The sequence below is a fragment of the Pleurodeles waltl genome, chromosome 3_1 (genome assembly GCF_031143425.1).
Source record: "Pleurodeles waltl isolate 20211129_DDA chromosome 3_1, aPleWal1.hap1.20221129, whole genome shotgun sequence".
Lineage (NCBI taxonomy): Eukaryota > Metazoa > Chordata > Amphibia > Caudata > Salamandridae > Pleurodeles > Pleurodeles waltl.
Genome location: NC_090440.1, coordinates 356,770,089 through 356,787,998, shown reverse-complemented (window position 1 = coordinate 356,787,998; position 17,910 = coordinate 356,770,089). Strand labels below are relative to the sequence as shown.

The 17,910-nt window shown below is 46.2% G+C and overlaps 2 protein-coding genes across 6 annotated transcripts in view; one reads left to right on the top strand and one right to left on the bottom strand.

Moving 5' to 3' along the window:
* The window catches only part of DTWD1 (DTW domain containing 1), an 87,014-nt gene extending 84,237 nt beyond the window's left edge, over positions 1 to 2,777 (bottom strand). Inside the window, exon 1 of the mRNA XM_069222520.1 lies at positions 2,669 to 2,777. The gene's annotated coding sequence lies outside the window, so the exon portion shown is untranslated. The remainder of the gene's footprint in view (positions 1 to 2,668) is intronic.
* Positions 2,778 to 2,972: 195 nt separating this feature from the next.
* Positions 2,973 to 17,910, top strand: part of FAM227B (family with sequence similarity 227 member B) — a 412,829-nt gene continuing 397,891 nt past the window's right edge. For 2 of the 5 annotated variants that reach the window (XM_069222512.1, XM_069222519.1), the window contains exon 1: positions 2,976 to 3,077. The gene's annotated coding sequence lies outside the window, so the exon portion shown is untranslated. Of the gene's footprint in view, positions 3,078 to 3,118; positions 3,362 to 17,910 lie in introns of those variants that run through there. The other 3 variants (XM_069222515.1, XM_069222513.1, XM_069222517.1) reach the window with 3 other exon arrangements.

The window sequence follows — 17,910 nt, the reverse complement described above, 5'->3', positions numbered from 1 at the left end:
ACACTGGCTAGATGACTGCACTAACACCCCTGCTCCTCTCAGGAAATCCTCCAACAACTGCACCAGCACCAAGGCCATCTGGTTTACCGCCGACCTTCAGGCCTCCAAGCAGGAGTGCCAGAAAATCGAGAAGAAGTGGCACCACGAACCAACAGAGATCAACCACACTGCCCTCAAGACAGCCATCCGCAAGCACCACCAGCTCATCCGGACCACCAAAAGATCCTTCTACAAAGACTGCATCGACAACAACGGCCACAACAGCCAAGAGATCTTCAGCTTTGTCAAAGAACTCACCAACCCCAGGTCATGCTTCATCGACCCCCCCTCCATCGCAAGACCTCTGCGACTCCCTCAACACCTTTTTCCATTGCAAGATCACGGAAATCCACGACAGCTTCATCTTCTTGTCCCCCACTACCACCACCAACCCCAATGCACCCAGCCACACCAACCTCTTGCTCTCCTGGACCCACATCAACAACAAGGACACCATCAAAACCATGAGCACCATCCACTCCGGATCTCCCTCCGACCCCTGCCCCCACCATGTCTTCAACAAAGCGAGCCCCATCATCGCCCCCCAACTTCGTATGATCATCAATAGCTCCTTTGAGACCGCCACCTTCCTGGAGAGCTGGAAGCACGCCGAAGTCAACGCCCTGCTGAAGAAACCCAAAGCGGGCCCCAAAGACCTCAAGAATTACCGACCCATCTCCCTCCTCCCCTTCCCGGCGAAGGTCATCGAGAAGATCGTCAACGACCAACTGACCCGCTTCCTGGAGGACAACAACTTGCTGGACATCTCCCAATCCAGATTCCATAGGAACCACAGCACTGAGACCGCCCTCATAGCCGCAACCGACGACACCAGGACCATGCTCGACAAAGGCGAAACCACAACCCTCATCCTCCTGGACTTCTCGGCTGCTTTTGACACCGTCTGCCACCACACCCTCTGCAATCACCTTTATGACGCCGGGATCCGCCACAAGGCTCTAGACTGGATGATATCCTTCTTCTCCGGCAGAACTCAGAGAGTCCGCCTCCCTCCCTTCCTGTCGGGAGCCACCAAAACCATCTGCGGCGTTCCCCAAGGGTATTCTCTCAGCCCAACTCTTTTCAACATCTACATGGCACCGGTCGCCAACATCGTCTGATCCCACAACCTCAACATTGTCTCCTATGCCTACGACACCCAGCTGATCCTCTCACTCACCAAGGACCCCGCCACCGCCAAAACCAACCTTCACGACAGACTGCATGCTATCGCCAACTGAATGGAGAAGAGCCACCTCAAACTTAACTCGGACAAGACAGAGATCCTCATCCAGCGGTGGTAAGTTGGCAGCCATCAGCATGGCGGTAAGTGGGATTTACCGCCAATGTCATAATGAGGGCCTAAGTACGGGAAAGGTTTGCAAGTAGACAAGAGATGGCTGTAACATGCTTACACACTGTAGAGAATTTAAGTTCAAGTGTTAAGTCATCACACATGATAAGAAACAAGCTTCTGACTTCATTACTTGTCAGTGGCTTTAGGTTAAAATCCTCAGGGGCGGTGTTACTGTGCAGCTGTGGATAGTGTTCGACAAATAAGAACTTTCTAATGAAGGGATTACATTTAAAAATATTTTGACCCATCAAACGTTGCCAACATTCTTACAGTGAACAAATTTAGTCTTGAGAGACCAGAGGATTCATTTGCAGCAGTTAACAATATGTTGTCCTGGGTGTGGAATGCTATAAAAAGGTCTACTTGTCCATAGGATAGGTTTTGTCATCAATCCACTTGTCCTGTAAAAACACATGCATATCTTCTCCAGAAGAAACTACAACGTATACAGAACGCCTATGCACGCCTCAGCCTTAACATCCCATGCTGCAACCACATCTCAGCCCACCTCAGAGACCTTCAGTGGCTTCCCGTCACCAAGAGGATCACCTTCAAACTCCTCATCCACGCCTACAAAGCTCTTCACAACACGGCCCGACCTACCTCAACCAGCAACTCACCTTCCACAATCCCATCCGCCAACTCCGCTTCACCAACCTTGCCCTCACCGCCGTCCCTCACATCCATTGAACTACAGCCGGCGGCAGATCCTTCTCCCACCTCTCCGCCAAGACCTGGAACACCCTCCCCACCCACCTACGACAGACCCAGGACCTCCTGACCTTCAGAAAACGCTTCAAGACCTGGTTATTCGAGCAGTAGCAGTCTTTCCCTCTCCCCTTTCAGCACCTTGAGACCCTAATGGGTGAGTAGCTCACTTTACAAATGTTTTATTGATTGACTTCTGGGACTTGTTTCTTTCTTTCTCATCAGTGGTTTAAGATACGAAATAGGCACCAAACATTACAGGGGACTGCTTCACAGCTACCGATTATGTACTGCTACTATTTCGCACTCGTATGTTTTAAAGAGATGCACGTTGTTCACTGCCTTCTGGGTTAAAAAAGATGAAAAGTCAGGTTGGGTTTCTCTACATGATAAACAAGAATTTTACACATGGCTCGGTGCCTCCTTATACAAGTGCGATCGTCCACGGGTGACTTTCATAGTTCATCGCCCATCCCGACTAAAGGTATCTGATGATGGTAGCCTGCTTTCGCTGAGAGAGTGATACCACGACGTTGTAACTTGCATGGATTTAAATTATCTTACCTGCTGTTCGAAACACGTTTCCTACTAGAACTCTAGGGGCCCGGCTGATCTCATCACATACAAGAGGTGCGGCTTCCGAGTCCTCGGGGTGGATAGGCGTGGCTTAGACCGACAATTAGCATGACTCTTCTTGTCAGAGCAAATAAAGTCCATTTTATGTTTCCACTGGTACCCCGGGGGCGCTTGGATCGTACCACAGGGGTTTTGTTCTTTTCATTAACACCCCGGGGTTCTTTTTACTGCTCATTTTAGTCCGTTGCTGTGCGTGGTACTTTGGTTGCTAGGACTAACCGAACGTGTGTTTCTACGCAGGTGCAGTACCAGAGAGGAGGGTTTTTGTTACCGCGCTTGGAGCTGCGCATACGAAATGGTGGCGTGATCTGCCAGCTTTCACGGTCAAGAGGAAGCAGTCAGTATATAACTGCTTAGTAACTTTAACGTATTGTCTACCTGTGTAGTTTTTTTTTTTTATTGTAAATGAATGGTTCTGGCATCCTATAATTCGCACCAGTTTAAACCAGAGGAATAAATGTATACGTGCGCTTACCTCGTAAACAATTGACACGTCAGTGGGCCGTTGCTATTTGTGAACCAAATCGTGATGTTCTATTGGCACTTTGTGTTCAGGGGCTGGTGGCTGTGCTGTAGCCGCTAGAGGCGTGGACATGTAGGACACAAAGTGCCGTCATGTAGGTAAGCGGTTGTTAATTAATAAGGGGTACTTACCACTTTTATACAAGCGTATCTAGAACGTTTCTAGAAAGTGCCTTCGTTAAAACTCGAGGGTGAGGTTTCATACATGTAAGGTTACTACCCTTCTCAAAAAACAAAATACCGGCCATTTGTTTACGTTTTGATACTTTGGAGGAACCAAGTGTTGATAGATGGAAAAAAATTGTGTGCAACTTCTCGGTTTCCTTTTTGAACACTGCAAATATTCACGTGTTTGCCTTAAAATAATGTAGCAAGCTCTCAAGCACCCTTTATGCTATTCCCTCACGTTTGCTGTTTTAGACTTCTATTTCACCGGCTTTCACGGCACTTTTGCAACTGGCATAGCTTTAAAAGTACAGGCCAGGCTCGTTTAAAATCGACATAGTGCAACCGCATACATCTAGAGCCCAGTGCTTAATTTGTGCTGCTTGTTTCTGGTGCTGAGCACCGGCACTTATTTTTGAGGGCCGGGGCTTGCTCTTCTGCCTCAAACATTTGCTGCGAGCAAAAGACACATATGGGAAAGACGGAGGAAGGAAAAAACGAAAAAGCGTCACAAAGAAGAAAGCAGACATTTTCAAGAGTGAGCTGAAGGGGCAGAGTGGCTTTAAATGGATTGAAGAGGCCCGAGATAGCTTCAGGATTACGCTGCCTCAGTATTCCGTGTTTGCACAGTTAAATGCAGCAGCCGCGTGTTTAAGAGGAGAGCTTTGGGCACCTCCTTATTTACAAATTAAGCACTGCAAGAGCCCCTCTGTTTGTGTGAAAATTGTGCTTTAGAAATATATACATGGAATACAACAGTGAATGAGGTAAAAAAACCTTGGAACCCAAATGGTCTTTGAGTGTACTTATCTTTTCTTTGGCGTGATCTTGGAAGCTTGAGTATTAATAGCAAATGTCTAATAATTGTGGACACAGTTAATGTGAACCCAAAACATCGAAGTGTATCCGATCATTAAGTGAATGTTCTTGCGCTCCATTGCTATTCATGAAGAAAATTATGTGGGGACTATGGGCCAGATGTAGTAAAGTAAAATTTTGCGACTTGCAAATTGCGAGTCTGACCGACTAGCAATTTACAACTCGCAAAATGGGATGCAGAAAGGTGTCTCAGACACCTTCTGCGACTCGCTATGGGGTCGCAAAGACCCACCTCATCAATATTCATGAGGTGGGTCGCAGTTTGCGACCCCATAGCGAGTCCCTGCACTCACAGGGATGGTGGCCTGCTGTAGTCAGCAGACCACCATGTCTGTGACTGCTTTGTCAATAAAGCAGTTTTTTCTTTCAGGAGGGTGGAGGTGTCACAGAGGTGCATCTGCATACTGAATAGTCTTCCTGGGCTGAGAGAAGGGAGAGGCGGGGCACACCTACATTTGTAAAGGCTGTGCCCTGGCCTCACACAATAGGGTCGTTAACCCCCCACTGATGTTTGGAGCCTGTGCTGAAAGGAGAGATGGGGCACTCCCAGAACCAGTTGTAACTGGCTGGAATCTCCTCTCCCTACCATTGTAAAACACTGTAAGAACTGACTATAAGTACAGGGGAATTTCCCCCACAATTTGGAGACTCTTGGAATCATCTTGGAACTGGACACCAAAGGCTGAAAGGACTCACCAGAAACCGCCATGGACTGCTGCTGCTGTGCTGACCTGTGACCTGCCTGTTCACTGTGAAGGACTTGCCACTTGCTGCCTTTCCCTTGTGCTGGCCTGTAGCTGAGCCCTCCACCTGAGGACCTTGTCTTAAGATTCTGCTCCCAGGGGCAGGGTGCTGTGGCCCCTGACCCCTGCATCCATTTCTTCACGAAGGGTGCTTCTCCGTGGTTGCGGCTGCCAAAGCGCTGATTGCAGCGCGCTTATGGAGCTTTGGGAGCTCGTAGGCTCCTTGCTGCATTGTGCCGCTTTAAATAAGATCACCGCAGCGGCCCGGGAAGCTGGAAGAACACTCGCGCACCGCATCGGGTGCAGGCGAGTGTCTGCTCGGGCCCCAGGAGGGGTCTGATCTTCTTGTGGCTTCACGGCAGGACCAGGGGAAGGCGTGGGGAGTGCCCCTTCCCCCTGGCCTCTGCGTTAGGAGCAGGACGCTCCTTTTCTGCTGTTAGGTAAAACGGGCATTATTGTGCCCCCCCTTGGTGGAAGGGCCAGCTCCCGGAAGGGGCCTGTCATTAAACCGGGGGGGGGTGCGTGGTGCCCCCCTCCTACCCTAAGTTGTTTTTGCTGGCTTTGGCCCCCCTCGTGAGGGCCCGTTGAGGCCCTGGGGGGCCCCCAGTAATCACTGTCCCCGGAGGGGCCTGTCTATAAAAGAGAGGAGGTGCATGTCGCCCTCCTCTGACCCCAGAGTATAAGGGAGGCCCCCGTTTTGCGCAAAGGAGAGCCGGGGCCCCATTGTTCGCCTTCTAGGCACTGGAGGTGCCTTCATCCAACCAGGTACTGTTTAAAGGACCAATATAGTTGCAATCCAAAGTTCTTTCTACAGACTTTTGTTTGATTCATATATTTCCTACCTGCGTTTGATGTTTTTACATATGTGCATGCAAATGTTCCTTTTATGGACATGCTTGCTAATATGCTTTTCTAACTTGCCATGTGTTTTCTAATGTTCCTACTTTGGGCATTTTATGATATTCTTATGACAAGTGCTGTGATGTAATAACGTGTTTTCCTGACTACTGCTTATGTTGCATAATACTGAGTAACCTGTGTGTTATGTGTGACTACTGCTAGGTTGCAGAGTAACTAATGTGTAACGTTCTGACAACTGCTAAGGTAGCAGGATAGTACTGATATGTGATGTTTGGTGTGATAATTGCCTTGTGTACAATACAGTATATTTTCATATAATCTGGTGTTGTGTTTCCTTTTTGGTGGGGATATTGCGTCACATGTGTTGTGTGTGTTGTGCAAACGCTTTACACATTGCCTCCAGGTTAAGCCTGACTGTTCATGCCAACCTGCCAAGGGGGTGAGCAGGGGTTATCCTGGACGTGTAACTCCCTTGCCCTGACTAGAGTGGGTAAGTTCTGCCTGGCTGAGGTGCATACCCTAGCCAACCAGAAACCCCATTTCTAACAGTAAGGCATAATCTCAATAGGCATGCTCGGGGATGCAGGAGTCAACAAGCATAATGCAATATATTAAAAGAACAGTCACCTTAGAGCCCAGACAAAGGCAGGTATGAAAATAATACAAATACTGTCGTAAAAAGTTCCAAGAGTGAAAATAGGAAAACATTCCAAAAGACCTAGCTATTATGGTTCAATGGGGAAAAACACCTTGGGGCTTTAATTAAATACCTGCTCTAAGCTCAATGATTTCAAAATCAGGCCTACCACCCAAGAAAATCTATGTAGGTGTTATACTTAAGAAATCAACCACAAAACTGTACTTCTAGTGAGCATGCAATATCCACACCACTTCTAAGTGAAAGATGAAAAATCGAAAAAGACGAATAAAAGAAAAATGAATGAAATTGATTTGGCTTTAGGTGAAAAATAGTTCCTGAGCTGAGAAATACTGTAGCACATGTTCACCAATTACTGGTCCTTTTACTGCTTGTTACAGAGTGTGGGTGTGCGGTCTTGTGTTTTCTGACTGTTTATTGTGTAGGAGGCCAACCTGGCTTATAGTGGGAACTGATGGTACTTACACCTTTGTGCCAGGTCCAGTTATCCCTTATTAGTAGTGTTCTAGCAGCTTAGGCTGATAGAGGTAGCTATAGCAGAGCAGCTTAGGCTGAGCTAGGAGACATGCAAAGCTCCTACTATACCACTTATATCATATAGCACTATATCACAAGAAAACACAATACTCAGAGTTATTAAAAATAAAGGTACTTTATTTTAGTGACAATATGCCAAAAGTATCTCAGAGGATATACTCCCTTAGGAGGTAAGTAAAATACACAAACCAAAATCAGGTAAGTAAAACACTTAGAAAAGTAGTGCAAACACTGTAGAACACAATAGAATGCAGTAGGAGGAAATAGGCCTATGGGCATCACAAACCATGTACTCCAGAAGTGGAATGCGTACCACAAATGGACCCCAGGCCAAGTGTAGTGTGTAGAGGGTCGCTGGGAGTGTAAGAAAACACTAAGGGTGTCCAAGATTCCCCACCCCAAGACCCTTAAGAGTAGGAGTAAAGTTAACCTACTACCCCTGAAAGACAGTAAAGTCGAGATAGGGGATTCTGCAAAGACAACAACTGACTGCAAAGCACTGAAGACGGATTCCTGGATCTGAGGACCTGCAAAGGAAGGGGACCAAGCCCAAAAGTCACGCAAGTGTTCAGGGAGGGCAGGAGCCCACTAAGCCCCGGATTAAGGTGCAAAAGGGCTGCCTCCGGGTGGAAGAAGCCGAAGATTCTGCAACAGCGGAAGGTGGCAGGAACTTCTCCTTTGGTCAGAAGATGTCCCACGGCGTGTTGGAGGATGCAGAGTTGTTTCCACGCAGAAAGACCGCAAACAAGCCTTGCTAGCTGCAAGAGTCACAGTTGAAGGTTTTGGGTGCTGCCAGGGCCCAGGAAGGACCAGGAGGTCACCACTTGGAGGAGGAGACAGAGGGGGGCGCTCAGCAACACAGAGAGCCCACATAGAAGCAGGCAGCACCCGCCGAAGCACCTGAACAGGCGTTCAGAAGACCTGAGCATGACGGTCATCTCAGCACAACAAAAGAGGGTCCCACGAAGTCGGAGTCCAACTCAGCGAGTTGGGCAATGCAGGACGGAGTGCTGGGGACCTGGGCTGTGCTGTGCACGAAGGAAGTCTTGCAAAAGTGCACAGAAGCCTTAGCAGCTGCAGTTCACGCAGTACACAGGATTACTGTCTGGCGTGGGGAGGCAAGGACTTACCTCCACCAAATTTGGACAGAAGGGCCACTGGACTGTTGGGGACACGTGGATCCAGCTCCTGTGTTCCAGGGATCACGCTCGTCAAGATGAGAGGGGACCCAGAGGACTGGTGATGCAGAAGTTTGGTGCCTACGTTGGCAGGGGGAAGATTCGGTTAACCCACAGGAGATTTCTTCTTGGCTTCCAGAGCAGGGGTAAGGCAGACAGCCCTGAGAGCATGCACCACCAGGAAACAGTTGAGAAACCCGTCGGGATGAGGTGCTACAATGTTGCTGATAGTCTTCTTGTTTCTTTGTTGCGGTTTTGCAGACGTCCTGGAACAGTCAGCGGTCGATCCTTGGCAGAAGTCGAAGAGATAAGTGCAGAGGAACTCTGGGGAGCTCTTGCATTCGTTATCTGATGAGAAACCCACAGGAGAGATCCTAAATAGCCTTCAGAGGAGGACTGGCTACAGAGGGAGGTAAGCACCTATCAGGAGGGGTCTCTGACGTCACCTGCTGGCACTGCCACTCAGAGGTCTCCATTGTGCCCCCACACCTTTGCATTCAAGATGGCAGAGGTCTGGGACACACTGGAGGAGCTCTGGGCACCTCCCCTGGGGAAGTGCTGGTCAAGGGAGTGGTCACTCCCCTTTCCTTTGTCCAGTTTCGTGCCAGAGCAGGGCTGGCACCGGTGTAGACTGGCTTATGCAAGTAGGGCACCGTATTGTGCCCTTCAGAGCATTTCCAGAGGCCAGGAGAAGCTACTCCTCTCAGACCCTTAACACCTATTTCCAAAGGGAGAGGGTGTAACACCCTCTCTCAGAGGAAATCCTTTGTTCTACCTTCCTGGGACTGGGCTGCCCAGGCCCCGGGGGGGCAGATACCTGTCTGAGGGTTGGCAGCAGCGGTAGCTGCAGAGAAAACCCCAGAGGTTAGTTTGGCAGTACCCGGGCTCTATGCTGGAGCCCCTGGGATGCATGGAAGTGTCCCCCCAATACCACAATGGTATTGGGGTGACAATTCCATGATCCTAGACATGTTACATGGCCATGTTCGGAGTTACCATTGTGACGCTACATATAGGTATTGACCTAATTGTAGTTCACACATGTAATGGTGTCCCTGCACTCACAAAGTCTGGGGAATTTGCCCTGAACAATGTGGGGGCACCTTGGCTAGTGCCAGGGTGCCCTCACACTAAGTAACTTTGAACCTAACCTTCACTAAGTGAGGGTTAGACATATGGGTGACTTATAAGTTACTTAAGTGCAGTGTAAAGGCAGGCTGCAGTGGCAGTCCTGTGTAAGAATTGTCTGAGCTCCCTATGGGTGGCAAAAGAAATGGTGCAGCCCATAGGGATCTGCTGGAACCCCAATACCCTGGGTACCTAGGTACCATATACTAGGGAATTATAAGGGTGTTCCAGTGTGCCAATGAGCATTGGTAAAATTAGTCACTAGCCTGCAGTGACAATTTTAAAAGGCGAGAGAGCATATACACCGAGGTTCTGGTTAGCAGAGCCTCAGTGATACAGTAAGGCACCACACAGGGAACACATATAGGCCACAAACTTATGAGCACTGGGGTCCTGGCTAGCAGGATCCCAGTGACACATATCAAACACGCTGACAACATAGGGTTGTCCACAATGAGCACTGGGGCCCAGGCTAGCAGGATCCCAGTGAGACAGTAAAAACACCTGACATATACTCACAAACAGGCCAAAAGTGGGGGTAACAAGGCTAGAAAGAGGCTACCTTCCTACATATTGCTATTAGGAGCACAGGTTAAAATGAGTTGTGTCGTACTGAGAAGGCATTCCCTACAGTTACGAGTCTTGGAAAGGTTTGATGAAAATGAGTATTATGGATTTAGAATTCCGTAACTATTGGAAGATGAAAGGTACAGGTGTAAATATTTAATGGCAATAAAAAGTGTATTCACAAATGGCCACTGAAGATCAGCAGTGCACCAGTAGCATTAATCCCGGAGCCTTAGCCCAAAGACATTCATAGAATCCAGAATGACTGGAATTAAATGGGCTACATGTATGCATGTTTTTCTTTGGTGTATTGTTCAAGAATTTCAGTATGTTTTAGGTCTGGCTTAGAGACCACTTTAGCTGCTATACCAGCCTTAATAAAAAAAAAAAATACATACATGTCTACATAAATAGAGGGTGTTAGAAATTGGGTCTCTAATTGACAGAGGTATGCACCCTTTCCAAGTAGGGACCACAATCCTAGTTGTGGTAAGTCGTCATAACACAATCAAAATTATCCTGTGCTTTACTCTCCACTAGATTGGCACAGAGCAGGCATGCAGGCTTAACTTAGAAGGTAATGTGTAAAGTATTTGTGCAATAACTCATACAGTAACTCAGTGAAAACACCGCTAAAAGTATTCCACACCAGTTTAGGAAAAAAGATGATATTTATCTGAATAAAACTATGCACACGTCAAGATATCAGTTTTTAAAGATTTAAATGAGTCTCAATCCTTAAGAATTGGTGGTTGTATCCTTTTAACACACAGTACCGTGGTTGCGCCAAAAAATAACGGCGCACAGAGGAGGAGATGCTTTAAGAAATAAGGTGTTGCGTTGGATTTTTCAGCGCGGCACAAATGATGCGTTGTTTCTTTCTATGCTGCAAGGTGATGTGTCGATTTCCAGGACCCCAGCCTTGGTTCCTCACTGCAGTGCGTGGATATTTTGATGCCCAGGGACGATGCATTGAGAAATTCTTGATGCGCTGGTAAGAAGGAGCAGGTGCTGTGTTGATCCGGTAGGTGATGCAGCAAATTTTCAGCCACAAGGCTGGCGCTGTGTCAATTTCTGTAGGTTTTGCATCGACTTTCCGATGCATGGGGATTTTCTTCTCTTTGATGAAGTCTTTCTGACCCTGAGACTTCAGCCCTTGGAGAGCACTTGAGGAGGAAGACCCAATCCTTCCAGCAGGGTCAGGGGCCAGCAGGGCAACAGTAGGAGAACAGTTCTTCTTAGCAAAGCAGTCCAGGTGAGTCCTTTGGGGCAGCCAGGCAGTCCCTCTGACAGAGTCCAGTTGCAGGCCCAGAAGTGTCTGATTTTGGAGGGTCACAGACCCAGTGTGTATATACCCAAAAATGCCTCTGAAGTGGGGGAAGCTTCAAAGAGTGGTTTTGAAGTGCACAAGGTCCCTATTCAACCCAGCCCTGTCTGCTAGAATCCCTGTGTGTGTGTGTGTGTCTGTGTGTCTGTTTTGGGGGGTGGTGGGGTGTGGATTATGCCATTGGCCTTTGAAGTGTAAGTGATAGCCCCTCTACCCTTCCTGCCCAGGGATACCCATTCACTATGCAGATGAATGCAGGTGGGACTGAATGTCCTGTGTTTATGGCTGTTTGGGTGGAATGCACAAGGGGAGCTTTCAATCGGCACAGCCCAGATGTGGACAGCAGACAGGCTGTAACACCTAGAATACAGTAAGTGTAGGGAAATGCCCACTTTCTAAAAGTGGCATTTCTAAAACAGTAATGTTAAATCCAACTTCACCAGTAAGTGGGTTTTTTTACATTATCATTCTGGCCATACTAAACATGACAGGGCTACTCCTTTCAGATCAGACTCCAGCACTTAAAAGTATATAAGGGAAGTTCTAATGATGGCATATGAGAGGAGCAGGCCTCACAATAGTGAGAAACAAATTTGTGAGTATTTCACTACCAGGACATTTAAAACACATAAGTACATACATACCCTGTCTTTTACCTACATAGCACCCTCCCTATGGGTTACCTAGGGTCTACCTTAGGGGTAATTTAAATGTAGAAAAGGGGAGTTTCAGGCTTGACAAGTAGTTTTAAATGACATGCCGAAGTGGCAGTGAAACTGCACACACACAGGCCTTGCAATGGCAGGCCTGAGACTTGGTTAAAGGGCTACCTATGAGGATGACACAATCAGTGCTGCAGGCCCACTAGTAGCATTTAATTTACTGGTCCTGGGCACCTCTAGTGCACTTTACTAGGGTCTTGCAGTAAAATTAAATATTCTAATAGGATTTCAATGTTTAGGGGCAAGAGCACATGCACTTTAGCACTGGTTAGCAGTGGTAAAGTGCTCAGAGTCCTACAACCAGCAAAAACAGGTTGAGAAAAATTGAGGGAGGCAAGCAAAATGTTGGGGGAAGACCACCTAAGGCTGTCAGGTCTAACAGAGGGACGTTGGGTCAGCCGTCTTTATCCATCTGTGTGTTTAGCTGTCATTCACATTTTACTTCCATTTACAATCCACCACAGCTAAAGCAAAGGTTAGTGGGTCAGTCCACTTCAGTCATTGGCTCCCTTGCAGTGTGAGTGGCAAGATTCTACTTGCTCGTAGGTGCACATCTGCCTAAAAAAATAATGAATCTATGTATATTGTATTTCTATAGCGCAGACCTAGCCAAATTCAGCAGCACTACAGTGCCAGGGCTGTTGGACAAATTGTTGTCAGCATGAAGACTGTCTTTTGCCCTCCTCCCCCAATTGCAGCTGCTAGCTCACAAAAGCAACTGAGTGAGAATCTGAAATGTTCTAATGCCTTGTTGTTGGCAGTGAGAGAATCCACTGTATGTGGATTGAGGAGGTGAAGTTGCTGGGCAGGAATTCTTTTTTGGGTTGGTTCCGTGGTGTTCGTGTTTTTGGTTTCAGAGGGTCATTGTGAATATTTCTGCCCTGCTTCCTTCGTTTTTTGCTGATCCTTTTTCTGTTCAATTGCAGACCACCACTGTAACTAAGAAAGAGAGGTTGGACAAACTTTTTTTTCCAGTTCATCTGAACTACTAGGGCTATTGGTGAGGTATGCCCTTTGTTTTTTGGGAGGTAGTTATTTAGATTTTTTTTCACCTAATAACACATTATGGCTTCAAATAAACATGAATCGAGGCCTCAATGCATTTCTGGCTCATACAACACTCTGTAGTGGGATACCTCCAACATGTTATAGCATCTGAATACCAACCTACTTAGCACGTACAACTATATTAGAGAACGCCACAACCCAGAAGCTTCTAACCACTGGCCAGAAGGAAAACACTTTTACCCCTCATTCTTCCAACAACCTCCACCTCCACCACACAAACGAGCCTCATTCTTCTCCTCCCTATCAGGTCCAAAATCTCCACCGACTGCTTAGTTTGCCTAGAGCATTGCATGCATCTAAGAATTACTGTGTTACCAACTGTTGGTGAAAGGGTTCTTATTTGAAATAGTCTCTAAGCTTGCAGTTTATTAGAAATGGGGTCTTTGGTTGGTAGTCAGGTTACCCCCTGTGCAATCAAGGACTCTCACTCTAGTCAGGGTAAAGGAGAATCACCTTCAGTTAACCCCCGCTCACCCCCTTGATAGCTTAGCACAAGCAGGAAGGCTCAACTTTCAGAAACAATGTGTAATGTATTTATACCAACACACACAGTAACTTGGTGAAAACCCTACAAAATGACACAACACAGGTTTATAAAATTAGGTAATATTTATCTAAACAAGACCAAAATGACAAAAATCCAACACACACAAGTCAAGATATGAATTTTCAAAAGAATAAGAGCCTTAATCCTTAGAAAACAGTGAGAATGCTGTTGTTACACAAAGTACCTGGTTAGCATAAAAAATAAAGCCACACGGGTGAGCGTGCGTCGGAAAAGTCAGCGATGCGTTGATTCCTTACTCGCAAGCGAGGCCGTGCGTTGTTTCCTTCTTTGGTCGCCGATGCGTAATTTTTCTTCCTTGCAATGGAGCGATGCGTCGATTTCCGGATGGCGCACCTCAGATCCACGCAGAGTCGTGTTGACTCAGACGCCCAGGGACGATGAGTGGAAAATCCGGTTGCACAGTATCAGAAATCTGCGCTGCTTGGGGTTTGCGTCATTTTTAGCCTCTGTTAGCAGGTGTTGCACGTCATGGGGGGGCTAACTAGGGCCTTGTCAAGTTGAATTGGCAGTTTAAAACTGCACACACAGACACTGCAGTGGCAGGTCTGAGCCATGTTTACAAGGCTTCTCATGTGGGTGGCACAACCAGTGCTGCAGTCCCACTAGAAGCATTTGATTTACAGGCCCAGGGCACCTCTAGTGCACTGTACTAGAGACTTACTAGTACATCAAATATGCCAATCATGGAAAGCCAATTACACATACATTTCACATAGGAGCACTTGCTCTTTAGCACTGGATAGCAGTGGTAAAGTGCCCAGAGTTGCAAAAACAGAGTCCAGAACACATCAATAACCTGGGAAACAGAGGCAAAAAGTTAGGGGAGACCACACCAAGGATGCCAAGTCTAACACAGTTTAGCTTGGAAATCTTGCAGCAGAGGCAAGGCCTGGTACTGGATAACAGGCTATGTGATTGCTTTAGTTGCCTGCGCTCATGGGACGTATGCCTACCCAGCCATACCTACCACTCAATTTGTCTGTGGCGGGTATCTGCACTCATTTTAAAAGCTTGGAGCTAATTTTTCACAACAGTTCATGATTCAGAGCAAAAGAAAAACACCGAAATGGAAGAAAGGAAACCTAGGAAAACAAAGATGAGAACAGAAAAGTGGATGGAATAATACGTGCAAGAATAAGGTAAAATTAAACCAAGTTCAGGCTAGTGAAAGAAAAAGGTAATGACAAATCTGACATTCAGCAATTGAACCCTAATAAATCACTTGGGGGCTCTGCATTTATGTTTTTACAATTTACACAGTGCCCCCTCTAAAGACTGTCACCTCCACATCTCTTATTTTCTGATTGTTGCCATTACTGTATCTAAACCTCCCTCATGTTCACCAGTGCAACTGAAGGACAGCTCACCCTGGAACCAGTACCACCAGAATGCCCACAAAAAGAAAGGACCATACAGTAAGATGTTTCAACTCCAACCTAAATAAGTTTATGCTGCCTAGTGTCCAAGGATGAAAATGACAAGTTGATAAAGTTATCTCACAAGAAAAGGGCACTTGCAATTCCAGTCCCATTTAGCACGTTTATGAAAACATTGGCATTATCACGGAAATATTGGTAGTTTGCAAAGACAAACTACCCAAGTGTAGATTCCAAAAACTGCGACCACTAATCAGAATGTACATTAGAACTTAGAACCTAGACATGTTACAATGTCAAGATGGTGCAGTGGAGAAGGCCTACCTTTTTACAGTAACACTGACCTCAGGGCTTCCCTTTTCATTTTAGCCTCTGGGAGAACCCAGCCGTATGTACGCACACATTATCTTTCATCTCATACATAGACTAACTCTAAATTCTATCAGCCTGACAGATCTATTAGCAGTGTAAGAGCAAAGCTTCCTTGTATTATTATGTAATGATACAGTACATCACAAACTGGCAGCATTGCTGCAATAGGTAGGGGTGAGGATGCTAAGGAACATGACTACCCATATCCAGGCAGGGTAGCAACTAGGCAACTTTAACACAGAGGCATCCAATGATCTCGAGTTTCCAGAGGTTTAAAATAACAACTTCTCTTCCTTTCGAGTAAAACAGCTCTACAACATTAAGTGATTGGAACTGGTAAATAAAGAGCAGATTTTCAAATATTTGGAAACCATAGTTTGTTGTTGTGTGACAGATTTAGATACTTCTGCACAAACCTGAAGTATTTGGGTGACAGAAGATCAAGCAGTTTTATGCAAAACATCCCTTATTTAAAGGGAAAAATGCACACTTTCAGTGTGAATGAGAGAAGAAACCAGCACATTTTCTACAAGATGGCAAATAGATTTGCGTCAATCTGTGGTACTGACCAAACATGAAACTATCAGTTCAGTTTGACAAGTGTAACATACGTGCATCTGTCTATGTACTTTCACAAACATACAGCAATAAATAAGAATTGAACTGGGACTTAGATATGAGTGATAGATAACTTTTGTCAGTGATTTAATTGACTACAATGTTGTTACATGTATAACAAGAATCTAGACCTTGTATAGTGTGCACGTGACAACTGACTTACATGTTGCATTTTAACAAAATACATTTTTTTGAATTGTGAAAAGACTTAGCATATGCACAATGCAGCACACATGCAAAGAGGAAATTGCTTACAGCATAGTTGTGCATGAATCTATTCCTACCTGCACAAAAACTATCCTGACTACAATGCAGCCTGTGTTGGCACATGGATGCAGAAAGTGTCCAAGTGATGGCCGAGAGTGAATTAGTGCCTCTTCTTTGTTCATATGGCACACTTCTGCTCTCTCCTGTTCATGCAACACAACATATAACACTTTCCTTGCTGCCTTGTGTTACATCAACTCTTTGTAAATCTGCCCTTGCACTTTAATAATTACAGTAGCATCCTATAGCATACTATAAATATTTAAGTACATTCTCCTATAAGATAGCTGAATGTACTTGCACATCCTTGTATATAGTAGCATTTACTAACCATAAAAGGACCACGCTAGGGAAATTTGCCAAATTGAAAAAATACCGCTTTGAAGCAGAGGGGAATTTTGATGGTTGGTCGTTGCTACTATGATAGCATGTAAACCTAGTAGAATATTCCTCCTACAGTTATATTTTTTTTTTGCCTCTGACGATGCTGATAGTAAAATCCACTCTTCTTTACTGTCCCTCACCTGTGGCATGGTGAAAGGTCTTGAGTGTCTGGAAGCAGTGGACAGTTGGGCACAGGCCGAAGGCTAGAGACACTACCCTCCCCATTTTGTGAAGTTGTTCATGGTCATAGCAGATCTGATGTAGCATCGTGAGCTGTATCTGCTGTCGCATGGACTTGATGGCCACCTCTCTTGGGTGTTTCAGAACTGCTTGCCAGTCCACATCATCCCTTTCCTCTGGGATGTGTTCTGTATGGTATGTAGAAGTTTAGGCAGTGTGATCATTTTAAAGAAGGCTGCCCTCCCCAGCAGCATAAGGGACAGTACACACCAGTGCTCCCCATCGTCTTGAAAATTCTGCTGTTCCAGACCCATGTTCTTGGTCAGAGCCATCTGCCTGTGAGGAGTCACATATATGCTCAAGTACTGAAAACCCTCCATTTCCGCTTGGAGCCTCAGAGGGTGGACAGTTGAGTCAAATCAGCTATATGGCTGGCAAAGCACTGACTTTCCCCAATTTATATTGTATCCAGAGTGGGTGCTATAAGTCTAAAAAATCTGGAGGAAGGCCGGGATCATTGTGTCAGGCTCAATGACATGTAGGAGGATATCATCTGCATAAAGCGAGACCTTTTCCTTCTCCGAGTTAACGTCAGGGACCCTGAACCCCCCAGATGTGGGGCGATCATGGAAGCCAGAGGGTCAATGGTGAGGGCAAACAGCAGGGGGTGCATGGGGCACCCCTGCTGGTTTCCCTCTCCATTGTGAATGCAGATGAAAGGATACCATTCACCCTCACCGCTGCTCTGGGGGCCTGGTATAATAACACTATCCACTTTCTAGATTTAGGACTGAAACCAAATTTCTTTAGTGTTCGGTGAAGGAAGGGATTTGCATTGAATACTTTTTCAGCATCCAGCGCAAGAAACATATGTGATTTCTCCCTATCATGCACCTCTGCCTTCCAGTTTATGTAACCTTTGTAGGTTGAGTCTGATATACCTACCAGACATAATGCCAGACTGGTCTCTATGTACAACAGAACCACAACGGTAAGAAGCCTGTGGCAAGAACACCTTGGTTTCAATGTTCTAAATGACACTGGGCAAGA